General features: G+C 47.8%; 1 long non-coding RNA gene across 2 annotated transcripts; it reads right to left on the bottom strand.

Annotated features, from left to right (window-relative positions):
• Nucleotides 1–2,650: 2,650 nt before the first annotated feature.
• On the bottom strand, nucleotides 2,651–9,319 carry LOC122235474. 2 transcript variants are annotated; one of them, XR_006213556.1, is made up of 4 exons: nucleotides 9,242–9,319; nucleotides 5,252–5,532; nucleotides 4,326–4,532; nucleotides 2,651–4,167 (listed from the first exon to the last, which is right to left on the bottom strand). It is a non-coding gene; the product is annotated as an uncharacterized LOC122235474 (long non-coding RNA). The 2 variants fall into 2 exon arrangements; XR_006213555.1 differs by having other exon boundaries at nucleotides 5,386–5,532.
• Nucleotides 9,320–12,023: the final 2,704 nt, after the last annotated feature.

Here is a 12,023-nt window from a genome sequence, read left to right as displayed (position 1 = left end):
ACATACTCTTTTAGTTTCTTTGCATTGGAGGCCAGAGACACATTTCTTCCCTGGTAACTAATATCTGCCCAGTCGCCAGATGCTGCCATTGCCCCTGAACCCACAATGCCTACCACACTTTCACACGAAGACACTCTACCCACCCCCTTTCAAGTTTCATTACACTCCCAGAGTTTACTCATATATCCCTTCTGGACCCCAGGTTTCACTAATTGCGAGAAATGAAGGGCCTGAAATGGTGTATAGAAACAAAGGCGGAAGGATTAATCCTCCACCCTGGACACCTGACCCAGGAGGCTCCCGGACATCCAGCTCATCAGCTCATGCCCGTGACAATCTAAACGTCCCCTGCCTCATGGAAGGTTCATTGACAGCACCCACATGCCGCTCATCTTCCCGCCATGTGCAGAGTATGGTCAGCAGAAGAGTGCAGAAAGCTTAGATGGAAACGCTTGGATACAATTCCAACCACATTCCCATCCACAAAATGAGGATTCCTAACGATTCCTAGTAGGCCATCTCTCTGTATGGTAGACAAACTCTTTTAGCTTCTTTGTATTGGAAGCCTGAGAACCAGACATGGCCCATTTCTTCCCTGGGACCTAATATCTGTCATGCCCCAGAGGCTGCCATTGCCCCTGAACCTACAATGCCTACCACACGTTCACATTAAGACCCTCGACCCCCCGCTGTCAAGTTTCATTAAATACTCATATCCCTTCTGGACCCCAGGTTTCATTAATCAAGAGAAATCAAGAGCCTGAAATGTAACAAGGAAACAAAATAGGAAGGATTAATCCTCTAACCTGGACACCTGACCCAGGAGGTTCCCGCACATCCAGAAACATCTGCACATGTCCATGAGAATCGAAACGTCCCCTGCCTCATGGAAGGTTCATTGACAGCACCCACGCAGGTGCAGGTACCAAGGGTGCAGGTCCCAAGGGGTGCAGGTCCCAATGGGGCCTGGTGTCTCATGGGAGCATGGCATCAGGGCAAAGAAAATAAGAAACAAGAGCTAAACTATCCCCACTGAAAAGGGGGACACGACCTCCCCCTTCCCTTCTCTGGGAACATGGACTTTGGAAAACTTGTCCTTGGGCGCTCTCTGCCTCTTCGCAAACCTTTTGAAAAGCTAAACAAGCCTCTTGCCAGTTTTAAAACCCAGCCTCCTGACACATGGAGGGGGAAGCAAACACCACAAGCAGTGCCCAAGAGCCAACACAGATCCGGGACAATGGAAGAAGATGTCCCTGGAGGATAAAAGAGGCATAAGCAACAGCAGTTCCTTCTCAGAAGGGCCTCAGGTTATTGTCACCTGCAACAAGACAGCAGGGGGAAGGACGACGCACCCTACCCCGTGGCCTTCCTTCACAGGCCCACGGTACCACAGAGTAAGGATGAAACAGCAGAGCCGTGCCTGCTGGCAAACCCACACTCCACGTGGAACGTGGAAAACAACACCCTCTTCTCCTAATGAATGTGTCAACTCAACAAGACTGGCATAGTTTCTCATGTCACATCCACCAATGCCCATTGTCTCCTCGCCCCCAGTTATGCTGACCCCAGGGTAGTGCGTGAGAAGGGAGAAAGGCAGGGGACACACCCCTGAACCCACAATGCCTACCACAACTTTCACTCCAAGTCCCTCGGCCCACCCAAGGTCAAGATTCCTTCTCTTCCCAGAGTGTCCTCAGAGCCTTTGTGGGCCCCAGATTTCACTAATCAAGTGAAATCAAGAGCCTGAAAATGGAGGCTGGTAACCACAAAGTCTCATTAGCAAATGTCCTTGATATTCTAAAGGTCCCCTGCCTCATGGAAGGTTCATTGACAGCACCCACGCACCGCCCCGCTTCCCGCCATGTGCAGAGTTCGGTCAGCAGAAGAGTGCAGAAAGCTTAGATGGAAACGCTTGGATACAATTCCAACCACAATCCCATCCACAAAATGAGGATTCCTAAGGATTCCTAGGAGGCCATTGATCTCCATGGTAGACATACTCTTTTAGTTTCTTTGCATTGGAGGCCAGAGACACATTTCTTCCCTGGTAACTAATATCTGCCCAGTCGCCAGATGCTGCCATTGCCCCTGAACCCACAATGCCTACCACACTTTCACACGAAGACACTCTACCCACCCCCTTTCAAGTTTCACTAGACTCCCAGAGTTTTCTCATATATCCCTTCTGGACCCTAGGTTTCACTAATCGCGAGAAATGAACGGCCTGAAATGGCGTATAGAAACAAAGGGGGAAGGATTAATCCCCCACCCTGGACACCTGACCCAGGAGGCTCCCGGACATCCAGGCTCATCAGCTCATGCCTGTGACAATCTAAACGTCCCCTGCCTCATGGAAGGTTCATTGACAGCACCCACATGCCACTCGTCTTCTTGCCACGGGCAAGGTATGATCACTGGAAGCGCGCAGGAAGTTTAGATGGAAACGCATGGATACAATTCCAACCACATTCCCATACACAACATGAGGATTCCCAGTGAATCCTAGTAGGCCATTGCTCTGCATGGTAGACGTACTCTTTCAGCTTCTTTGTATAGGGAGTCTGACCACCTGACAGCACTACATTAGGTAGCACTACGGAGAACAGTAGGATGGCCTGTCAAAAAATTAATAATTGAGCTTCTATATGATGTATCAATCCCGTATCTGGGCATTTATATAAAGGAAAGGAAGCCACTATGTCAAAGACACATACTCATCCCATATACTCACTACAGTCGTATTCTCAATATGTAAGACATGAGAGACTTGTGAGCATCCATCAACAGCATAAATGGATAAAGAATATGTGGTACATGTATCCAATGAAATAATATTCATCCGTGGAAAAGTGCGCCTATAACAGGGAACCAGTGTAGCAACGAATACACTGCATTTCAAAGGCCTTACCTCGTGCTCCTTCGGCAGCACAAGTGCAAAGGCCTTACCTTCAGGTGTTCGATATCCATTCCCCTTCTGTCACCCACATCCATAAGAGGAATGAAAATCCACTTCAGGCTAACAGGGTTTGACATGAAATACTTCACACCAAGAATTCATAACTCATTAACATCCCCGCTGGGAAGTACACATTCACGGAGTACAGGCCTCATAACGCAACTGATGTGGCAGGCTCCAGAGTGGACTCCTGGGAAAGAGCCACCAAGCCAGACCCCACCTTAAATTGAGAGGGTCACCTTGTCTTTCCCTCAGGGTCCTGAGTTTGAGATGCCACCAATTAAACAGTCACCCTTTAGGAAGCTTCAACCTTGGGTCTTATTTTGTTAAGTGCCAGTACTCAGAAGTCTTACCCACAAAACATTCATCTACGTCTTCCGCATCCCTCCCCCCAGTGAAATGACCCAACATGACTTTGATGGGCAGTGGGCACAAGTGTGTGTGGAAGAAGGAGGAGGCATCACGGTTATTAAGTTGTACAACTGCTTTTGACAAGCAGACAAGCCATTCTTGTTCACTTTTGTACCTACCGCCTGGGGAAGGAACATGCGTTGGGGCACAGAGTTTTGCAAGTACCTCACGTCTCAGGTTTTCACTGGGTAGGAAGTCGTAATGACCCCCATCTCCCACGGCTTGAAAGTAACCGAACCAAGTACAGGGATAAATGAAAAGTCTTTGAAATGTCAACATGTTGTGTAAAGGCTACATACGTTAGTGTCTAACCACATAGAAATGTGGATCGTTTGGACTTTGGGGAGTGCACATCAGGCTCTGTGATGCCACCTTCTGGATAGAACTGGTGCGAACAAAGCAACAGAGGAACCAGAGGTGTGTCTGACACTAGAGGTCACAAGGGTCTTTGAATGCACCTTAGAGCCATTCGTCTTTATGCTTAACACTCTCACACCCAACCGTCAAAGTCTTCACCTGATTTTCCCCAAATTAACCACTGCCCAGAAAAGAAGTAACTTTATACAGAGAAGGAAAGAGAGGAGACCTTTGGGCACTGCCAGTTACCAGGCACCCTCCAGCCCCAGCTTGACGCTGAGTGACATCAGCTTCAATGTCAGACGTCCAAGGCAGCCAGGAAAGAATGCAGCTCAGAGAAAGGCAGGGTCTGGGATGCTGGGCTACCTCCTGGCATCACAGCAGAGTTAAAGAGGTCCATTTCCAAAGAGATGCCCAAGACCCTCTGAGAATAGTGGCTGGCCCTGTGAAAGGAAACAAAACGTAGCTGAAATTACAGCAAAAGGCTCAAGAAACGAAGTGCAAGTGGGGTCTGCACAGGTGGCAAGAGGATCTAAACCAAGCCATGATCTTTTGCTCCCCTCAACACATTCTGGAAACGGTGTCCCGATTTCTTCAGTACCTCCTGTGTGCTGAGCACTTCATAAAGATGATCACGCTTGATTTTCACACCACGCCTGAGAGCAAGAGCAAGGTGTCATTTCCATTTTGCAGATGTGGAAGCTGAGGCTCAGAGATGACAGGAAGAAAGGGCCGAGGGTCTTTCAGACTCACATGCTGGAAACTTATTGTGAACGAAACACGATGGGTGACACGGTCTCGGCGACATCTGCAAAGCCAAAAAATCGCTAGAATGTACGGAAGGGGAAACCCGCAAAGAAGTATTGACCCACATGTTGCTTGAACTGTTAGCCTGTGCTTCTAGGACGGCTGCCACATAAATGCCCACCCACCCCAGCGGGGGTGGACCGGCAGACTGTCACCCTCTGGCACCCGCTTGGTGTACAGGTCTCATCTTTCTCGCCTCTCCTAGGTACGCCTGGCTTTCAATTAATTCAGATCCATGACTTAAAAAAGTTACACCCAGACCTGAAGAAATGCACCTGAGCAGTGCTCCCACAATCTCTGAGTTCCTGAAGTTTGTGTCTGACCATCCCATCCAGGCCATCCTGCTTCTGCATGCATGGTATTAGAAAGCGATTACCAAAAGGATAAAAAGGCTCAAGATCAGGGTTTTTTGGACATCTGACATTCTAATAAAGCCAACGTGTGTGTAACAGTGGCACGCAACAGTAAGCAGAGGAACGCGAAGAAGGTCTGGGAAAAAGATGCCACTGACTCCTTGAGGAAATTGACTCAAGACATGGAGTCTCTACCACGGAGTTAACAAGTAGTGTCTAGGCGGTGACCCCGACCTTGTGGGAAGCGCCCATGTTAGAGACTCAGGGATGGGATTTCCACACCATCTGGAATAAAGGTACAGCTGACAGGAGACAAGTGCTATTCACCCAACACCTCTGGCCTCGCACAGCCTAAGGTTGCTCTTACCTGTACGGCTGGCCTTGACGATTGGTTCAGGGTCCTCTCCTCTCACAACGGGCCCACCGGCTGACCAGAACTGGACGTTCCCATCACAGATCCTGAGGGAGGTGATGATTGTACAAATCTACAAAGAGACTTACCTGTGGAAGGTCAGCTTGGGACCACTGCAGGAAAATTAGGCCACTTGGAAACTCACAACACGAGTGGATGGGGCAAACTTCCTCTTTCCCTCATCCAGAGCAATTTCTCAAAGTGGTTGGTGGGGCCAGAGGACCCAATCATGCAGCCTGTGTGAAGTAGGCCAAAAGAGTGAAAGAGAATGTAAGGCAGGAACTGCATGAATCAACCCACAAGGTGAGATTGCGGCTTTAGAGGCTGATTGTCCCCTCAGCACGAACCGTGGTGCATCCCGCCTTCATCAACCAGCACAGGGGAATTATTAAATATTATGTTAAGAGGTATCGCCCCTCAGTGGCGAGAAGGGGTGTCTCAGAACTCCCATGTCGCTCTTCACTAATGAAGCCATCCACTCGTACACAATTGGGGGTAACAAACCTTTGGAATGGGTGGTGGTGTTCTCACTTTGTTACCAATTGCTGACACTGACATACCACGCAAGACACGATGGGTAACAAATCATTCAAATGGGTTTTGTGCTCTACTTAATAGACCACGAAATGCACATTACAATGGCTGGGCTGTTATACTAGACTTCTTAATCGGTAACACAGTAAGTTCCAAAACTGCTAAAAAGCAAAATGAGCTAAGTTAATCACAACAAATTCACGAAGCATTTCACACATTGCATAATGTCCCTACCAGCTGACACTGAACACAGGTCTCCGAGGAGGAAACAACGGGAACAAATTGGACATTTGGTTACATACACACTGGAGAATCTGCTCTCAGTGTGCAAGAATGCCCCTAGGATACTACAGGCAATGGAATGGGCAAGTAATGAAAGCACCTTCATTCCACGCTTAGATTTTGTTCAAGATCTAGGACTCTGTCTCAAAAGTCAGGATTGGTGAGGCTAGTTGAGTGTCCCAGTTCCTGAAGTCTGCTTTGCTGTCAGTACCGAAGACAGTAAAACCCAAATACCAGCAGTGGATCTTTCACAGGTCTAAATGTAATCAAAGTACATTTTACAGACCTTCAACGTGTCACCGATATGAGTCATTAAATCGTTTCTATGTGAGCTAAGATACCAAATTCAAGTCAATATCAAGAATCAATCAGCAAAAAGGCTGATAAGGCAAACCCAGCTATCACCATTATCAAAAGGAAGTCCCTGTTGTACCAAGTATCAGATTACTCTCAGGGATTAGGGCGCTCAGGGTTTTGAGCAAAACAACAGCTTCCCTCTCATTGAATTCTCCCCTTGCATACACATTAGGTCTGACACAGGAAGGGAGGTGTATGAGGAGAAGCAGGCAGCCACTGACTATTTCCTAAGCCAATATGCTAGCCCTTGGGGCATTAAGGCACGGTCAGCTCTTGTGGCTCAAGAGGCAGGGACAGCACCCTCTGCGATTGGGGTGGAGTAGGGTGCAGGGAGAGCAGCATGTCCAGTCTAGCCCAGGACCCCTAACAAGGAGGACTGGAGGTGTCAGGGAACAGACTGTTTGTAAATAGGATACCACAAAGTAATTTTTTCTATGGCAGAACACCTAGGAAGGAGCACCTGGGTCAGCATTTAAAGACACAACAATAAAAAAAAGAAAAGAAAAGAAATACCACTATGTCACGTGCACAATCAGGGTTCTAATATAATATTCAAAAGTATGCACTGTGACCAGCAAGGGCCATTCAGTTCTAGAACACAGAGAGCAATACTTCTGGGGGTGAATTTGCTTGTAAATAAATTGAAAATGCCCCGTGACGTTCAAAGCAAAGGCACTAAAGACGAAGTACAGAATTGACCTGAATAAAGTTGATAAGTGTCATGTAATTATTATGAGAAATGAAACCCAGAACGAAGCCAACGGAATTCCGGGATGGCCGGTGACAGGCACTTCCCGGAATTCGCGGTCAGGAAACAGCACCGTCAGCCTGATGGTCAATACCTGCTATTTTTTACATTGAAAAGAAAATTTTAAGTAGGCCCATGAAATAAAACACACAGAGCCAGTTTTTCAGAAACATTTTAATAGCAAATAAGACGAAAGGTTGGGCTCCCGGGCCACCGGGAGCCAGTCACTGTCATAAAGCAAGAAGCACACACATAATTAAAACAATCTCTTCCTCGTTTGTAAAGTAACGATAACGCCAAAAATGGTTAACACAAAGCTTACGCAAAGGGCCTGGAACAACATTTAATGGAACAAAGTCACAGGAGACCCAATTCTTTTGTACACCCAAATCCCCAACTGTATGAGAGGCAAGCATTCACCAGATTGTTTTGAATTGTAATTTGAGATCACCTCAAAACGTTTATTATTATTCATTTTGAAGACTTTATTTTTAAGCACTCTCCACACCAGTGTGGGGCCTGCAATCACAACCCCCACATCAAGAGTCACAGGTTCTATCACTGAGCCAGGCAGTTTCCCCAGAAAACCTTTGTTTTTAAGAGAATTTATCCATAGGGAACAAGACCAGGATTTAGCAAAACAAATTATGTCAAACACGCCATTATACTGGAAACATAAGGCACCCCATTAGACGTTGAATGCCTCCTCTGTAAATTGAAATTTACACCAAGCACTTTAAAGGAAATATATGAGGAGCGCCAACATCAAAATTCAATTGGCTGCCTTAAGACGAACATGGAAAATTAAATGCCAAAACAGTGTTCAGTCTTGGCTAACAAGAGCCGCTAGGAGACATTCGGCGTGTGAAACTTTCACGTGTCCAGCCGGACAAATTGTTCCAAAGTGCACGCTGAAAGTACTTTCACATTTGGAGAACACGTATGAAACACAGTCAAAATAAAAAACCAAACTCAAATGGATGCAATGTTGCAATATCACAGGGAAAACACACCCCACTGCCATTACGTTATCACAGGAAAAACAAGAAATAAGATCCCGAGCAGATCATTCCCATCGGGGACTTAAAGCACCAGGGCCCTGCCAAGCAGACCCAATAGACTACCTTCTTATTCGAAGACGGCAATTAATAGAACACCTTTTTTTTTTTTATGGAAAACACGTGAAAAGCTTCCGGACCGCTATTGGTTGGATACAATGATAGGAAAAACACGAATACGTTACAGAAAAATGCAGCTTTCAGTGGTGACTGAAGACAATTCCCGGTGGTCAGTGAACAAGCCCCGAGCCCACCACGCCATCTGTTTCCCCACTTTCACGTTGGAATTATCAGGGGGTTCCCCCCGCCTTTTCAAGGCAGCATATGCAGAAGACCATTCCAAATTTTGAACAACTGATAGGAAACACACAGTCATGTTAAATGAAAGACAAAACTGCCCTCAAAGGCAGGCATCGGCTGTCGTAATCACACACATGCTCCCCTTTCCTTACTTTCACTCTCCTTTCGTTTCAGATCAAGATAAGAGATAGCCTGTCACCAAGACACCTCACACAAATGGCCAAGACCCAGATGTAAACAATAGTCGGTGACAAGTCCCGTCCCCAAACACTGTACCGTGGAAACCAAAATCGGCTCCCAGGCAGCCAACAGCCATCGTCCTGTCTGGGACCCACTCAGGCTCAGCCAACCGCACCCCTTTTTCTGCATTTTTAAGCTGCAAACACCACAAAACATGAAGACCACGAATCCGGGGGGAGGGGGGGGAGGGGTTCGAGACCCACACTCAGACAAATGAAATGATCTGAAAGACTCATCGTGTTGTTACATAAAGCACAACAATGTCCCCAAAGGCAGCTAAGGGCCCTTCCCTTGTCATCAATCCGGAAGCCCATGAGACACATCTGTCAACGTGTCTTAGGACACACCATCTGCGCCCCCCCCCCCCCATTCTCTTAAACTCACACTTCAAACAGCCAATTATGAGAGAAAGTCAATTAAACTTACACTTGTGAGATCGGAGCATTGTCAACCGCCATATATCCACAGTACCCGCCATATTTTGCCATCACTGAGGGGAACGGTCTACGGAAGCCTCGTTGCACAATCCAAACCGTCATCGGCCTGCTCACGTGGTAGGGCTTCATGGCCGGGTGCTTGCCATCCTTCAGTGGCCCCGCCTTCAGACATCAGCTTGGAGGGCCTGCAGTGATTGACAGCCAGACTGTCCATTCTCTTAGGTCTAGGAGTGGAAACCGCCATACTTCCAGGTCCAAATAAATTACTCAAATATTTGTTCATATTTTTGTCTTTGTACATCCGTGTCTGTCCCTCAAGGCCGACCCCCCCGCCTTGTTAGACCTTTGCACATACCTTTTCCTTTGTTTCTAGTCATCTCGCACTTCGGAAATCTGGCTCACCTAGTTTATCCTGACCTAGCTAAATGCGTCCTCCTCCAGGAAGCCTTCCATGCTTACTCCTCCCATCTTCACATAGTGCACATCACCCCTGACAAAGACCCTCTCATGCTAGCACTATCCTTCCCCCATTTGTCAGGCGGGTCGGGGGTGTTGCGAGGCTTTATTGTGTAAATACTGTCACACGATAGTTTGTGAGGTTGCCCTAACTACTGCGATGGTTAATTTTCGGTGTCAACTGGACCGTCCGTGGGTGCCCAAGTTGAACATTATTTCTGGTTGTGTCTGGGAGGCTGTTTCTGCATGAGGTTTGCATTTGAATCGGTAACTCAGGAAAGTGGTTTGCCTTGCCCACTGTGAGTGAGCATTATCCCAGGCACCGAGGGCCAGAATATACCAAAAGGCACAGGAAGGAAGAATGGTCCCCTTTCCTTCTGCCTCACTACTTGAGGCGGGACATTTCATCGCATCTCCTCCTACTCCTATTTCTTTTCTAAGTAGGCTCCACACCCACTGTGGGGCTTGAACTCATGGCGCTGAGATCAAGAGTCATGCCCTAGTGACCGAGCCAGCCAGGTGCCCCACTTTTCCTGCTCTTAGACTGGGATTCATATCATTGACTCCCCTGGTTTGAAGGTTCTCAGGCCTTCATTCTCAGACTGAATTACCCCACTGTCTTTCCTGGCGTTCCAGCTTGTAGATAGGAGATCGCGGGACTTCTCAGCCTCCATACATGTATGAACCAAAGTCTTCATAATATATTCCCATTGGTTCTGTTGTCTGCAGAATGCTGACTAATAAATTGGGAATATCGCAGCTAGCTGCAGCTGTCACAGATGGCTTCATAGGCCTCAAATAGAACTCTGGAGCAACAGCAAACCCAAATAAAGTAAAATGAGTTCCAAACTACGGGGGATGAAAGGAAGACACCAGAAGCAGACAGCCTGATAGTTGGGCAGTGTTAAGGACACAGCCATTGGCCCGGATGGGTGTCTTATCCACGGAGTCTGGCTGCTCATTTACAAACTCCGTGAGAGCTTATGGTTGAGCTGGGTTGGGGGCAACAGGCTAACAAAGATCTAGAGGGCAGCAGAGTGGTCGCAGGCTTTGTCCAGCAACCAGTGAAGGGATGGTTTGGGGCAGTTAATCCACGAGAGGGGAGACAGGAAGATAGCCTGGAGCTGTTGATGTAAATGCCGTCCCAGGATCTGCCAACCCCCCTTCAACACTTGTCTCTAAGGCTTGTCCCTCTGACTGGTTCTGTGGATGGACACATGCTGGATCCTTTCAGTGCCTGGCACGTGATAACCTATAACACACACGTCCTGTTTCTCAAATCGCCTACGTCTCCCTCGTCCTTGGGTCACCAATCGTTCCTGTCCCATTCACACTCAATCCCAGGCCAATGCCCTGGGCTGCTTCTACCTGTGCGGGAAGCGCTAGCAATCACTACTTCCCTGCTGTGCATTACGGCCAGTGGTTGCGTTTGTGGGCTGCACCTTTGCTGCTGGGATTCATACACCAGCTCTTCTTCCTATCAGCTGGGTAACTTCAGATGACTTTTGTGCTTCAATTTTCTCCTCGGGTACACGAATGTGCCAGTAAGAACCAGCTCACTCGGCTGATGGAATATTCGTTGAGTTCACGCAAAGCCCTTTCCTGCTGCCTGGAGCCTTCCCATCCCAATGTAGCCCATATAAATCTGTAGTTTCTAAACACTATTCGGAGCACATAATCCGCATCTTACAACACACTACCTAGGTCTCCGATTGTTGGGTCCACAGCTTTACTGCTTTCGTCTGCGGTAATTTCTCCATGCTAGTGAATAAATCAACCAGTCCTAATTTTTTCACCTTCCTATGTCTCATAGCACGTGCTCCTTTTAGCAGCACAGATCCTACATCTGTCTCATATCTCCTTTCTAAATGCATCACCAGTTTCCCATATATAATCATAAAATATAGCTCAGTACACAGCATGGTATATATGGGGATCCAATATGTACCTATGTAGGTCCTGAAACAGAACCTTTCCCCGGGAGATCTCCAGAAATACTCCCTCTTGAGGAGTTCCTAAACCCTCTGGTCCAACGTCGGGTTGTGCCCGAAGGCACAATGGGAGAGGTGCTCCCATAGAGGAGTTGGCAAAGGGCTCGGGAAGATGTGGTTGCCTATCTCAGGCCAGTCTCTCAGGAACGTGCCCCGGGCTGAAGTGCGTACCCCTGAGACTTGCTGTGGCTTGTGAGAGAGGAGGTAGGTTAACGGACTAGGGACCTTTCCAAGGACACGAGGAAGTCATTTACTTTCCTTGGTAGGATCCGTGGGTGCTGAGTGCTGGGAGAAGTCACCAGATCGAAGGCTGAGACTGTGCTG

This window comes from Panthera tigris, chromosome X, assembly GCF_018350195.1.
Source record: "Panthera tigris isolate Pti1 chromosome X, P.tigris_Pti1_mat1.1, whole genome shotgun sequence".
In the NCBI taxonomy this organism is placed as follows: Eukaryota; Metazoa; Chordata; class Mammalia; order Carnivora; family Felidae; genus Panthera; species Panthera tigris.
Note: the sequence above shows the minus strand (reverse complement) of the source record. Positions and strands in the feature narration are given on the sequence as shown.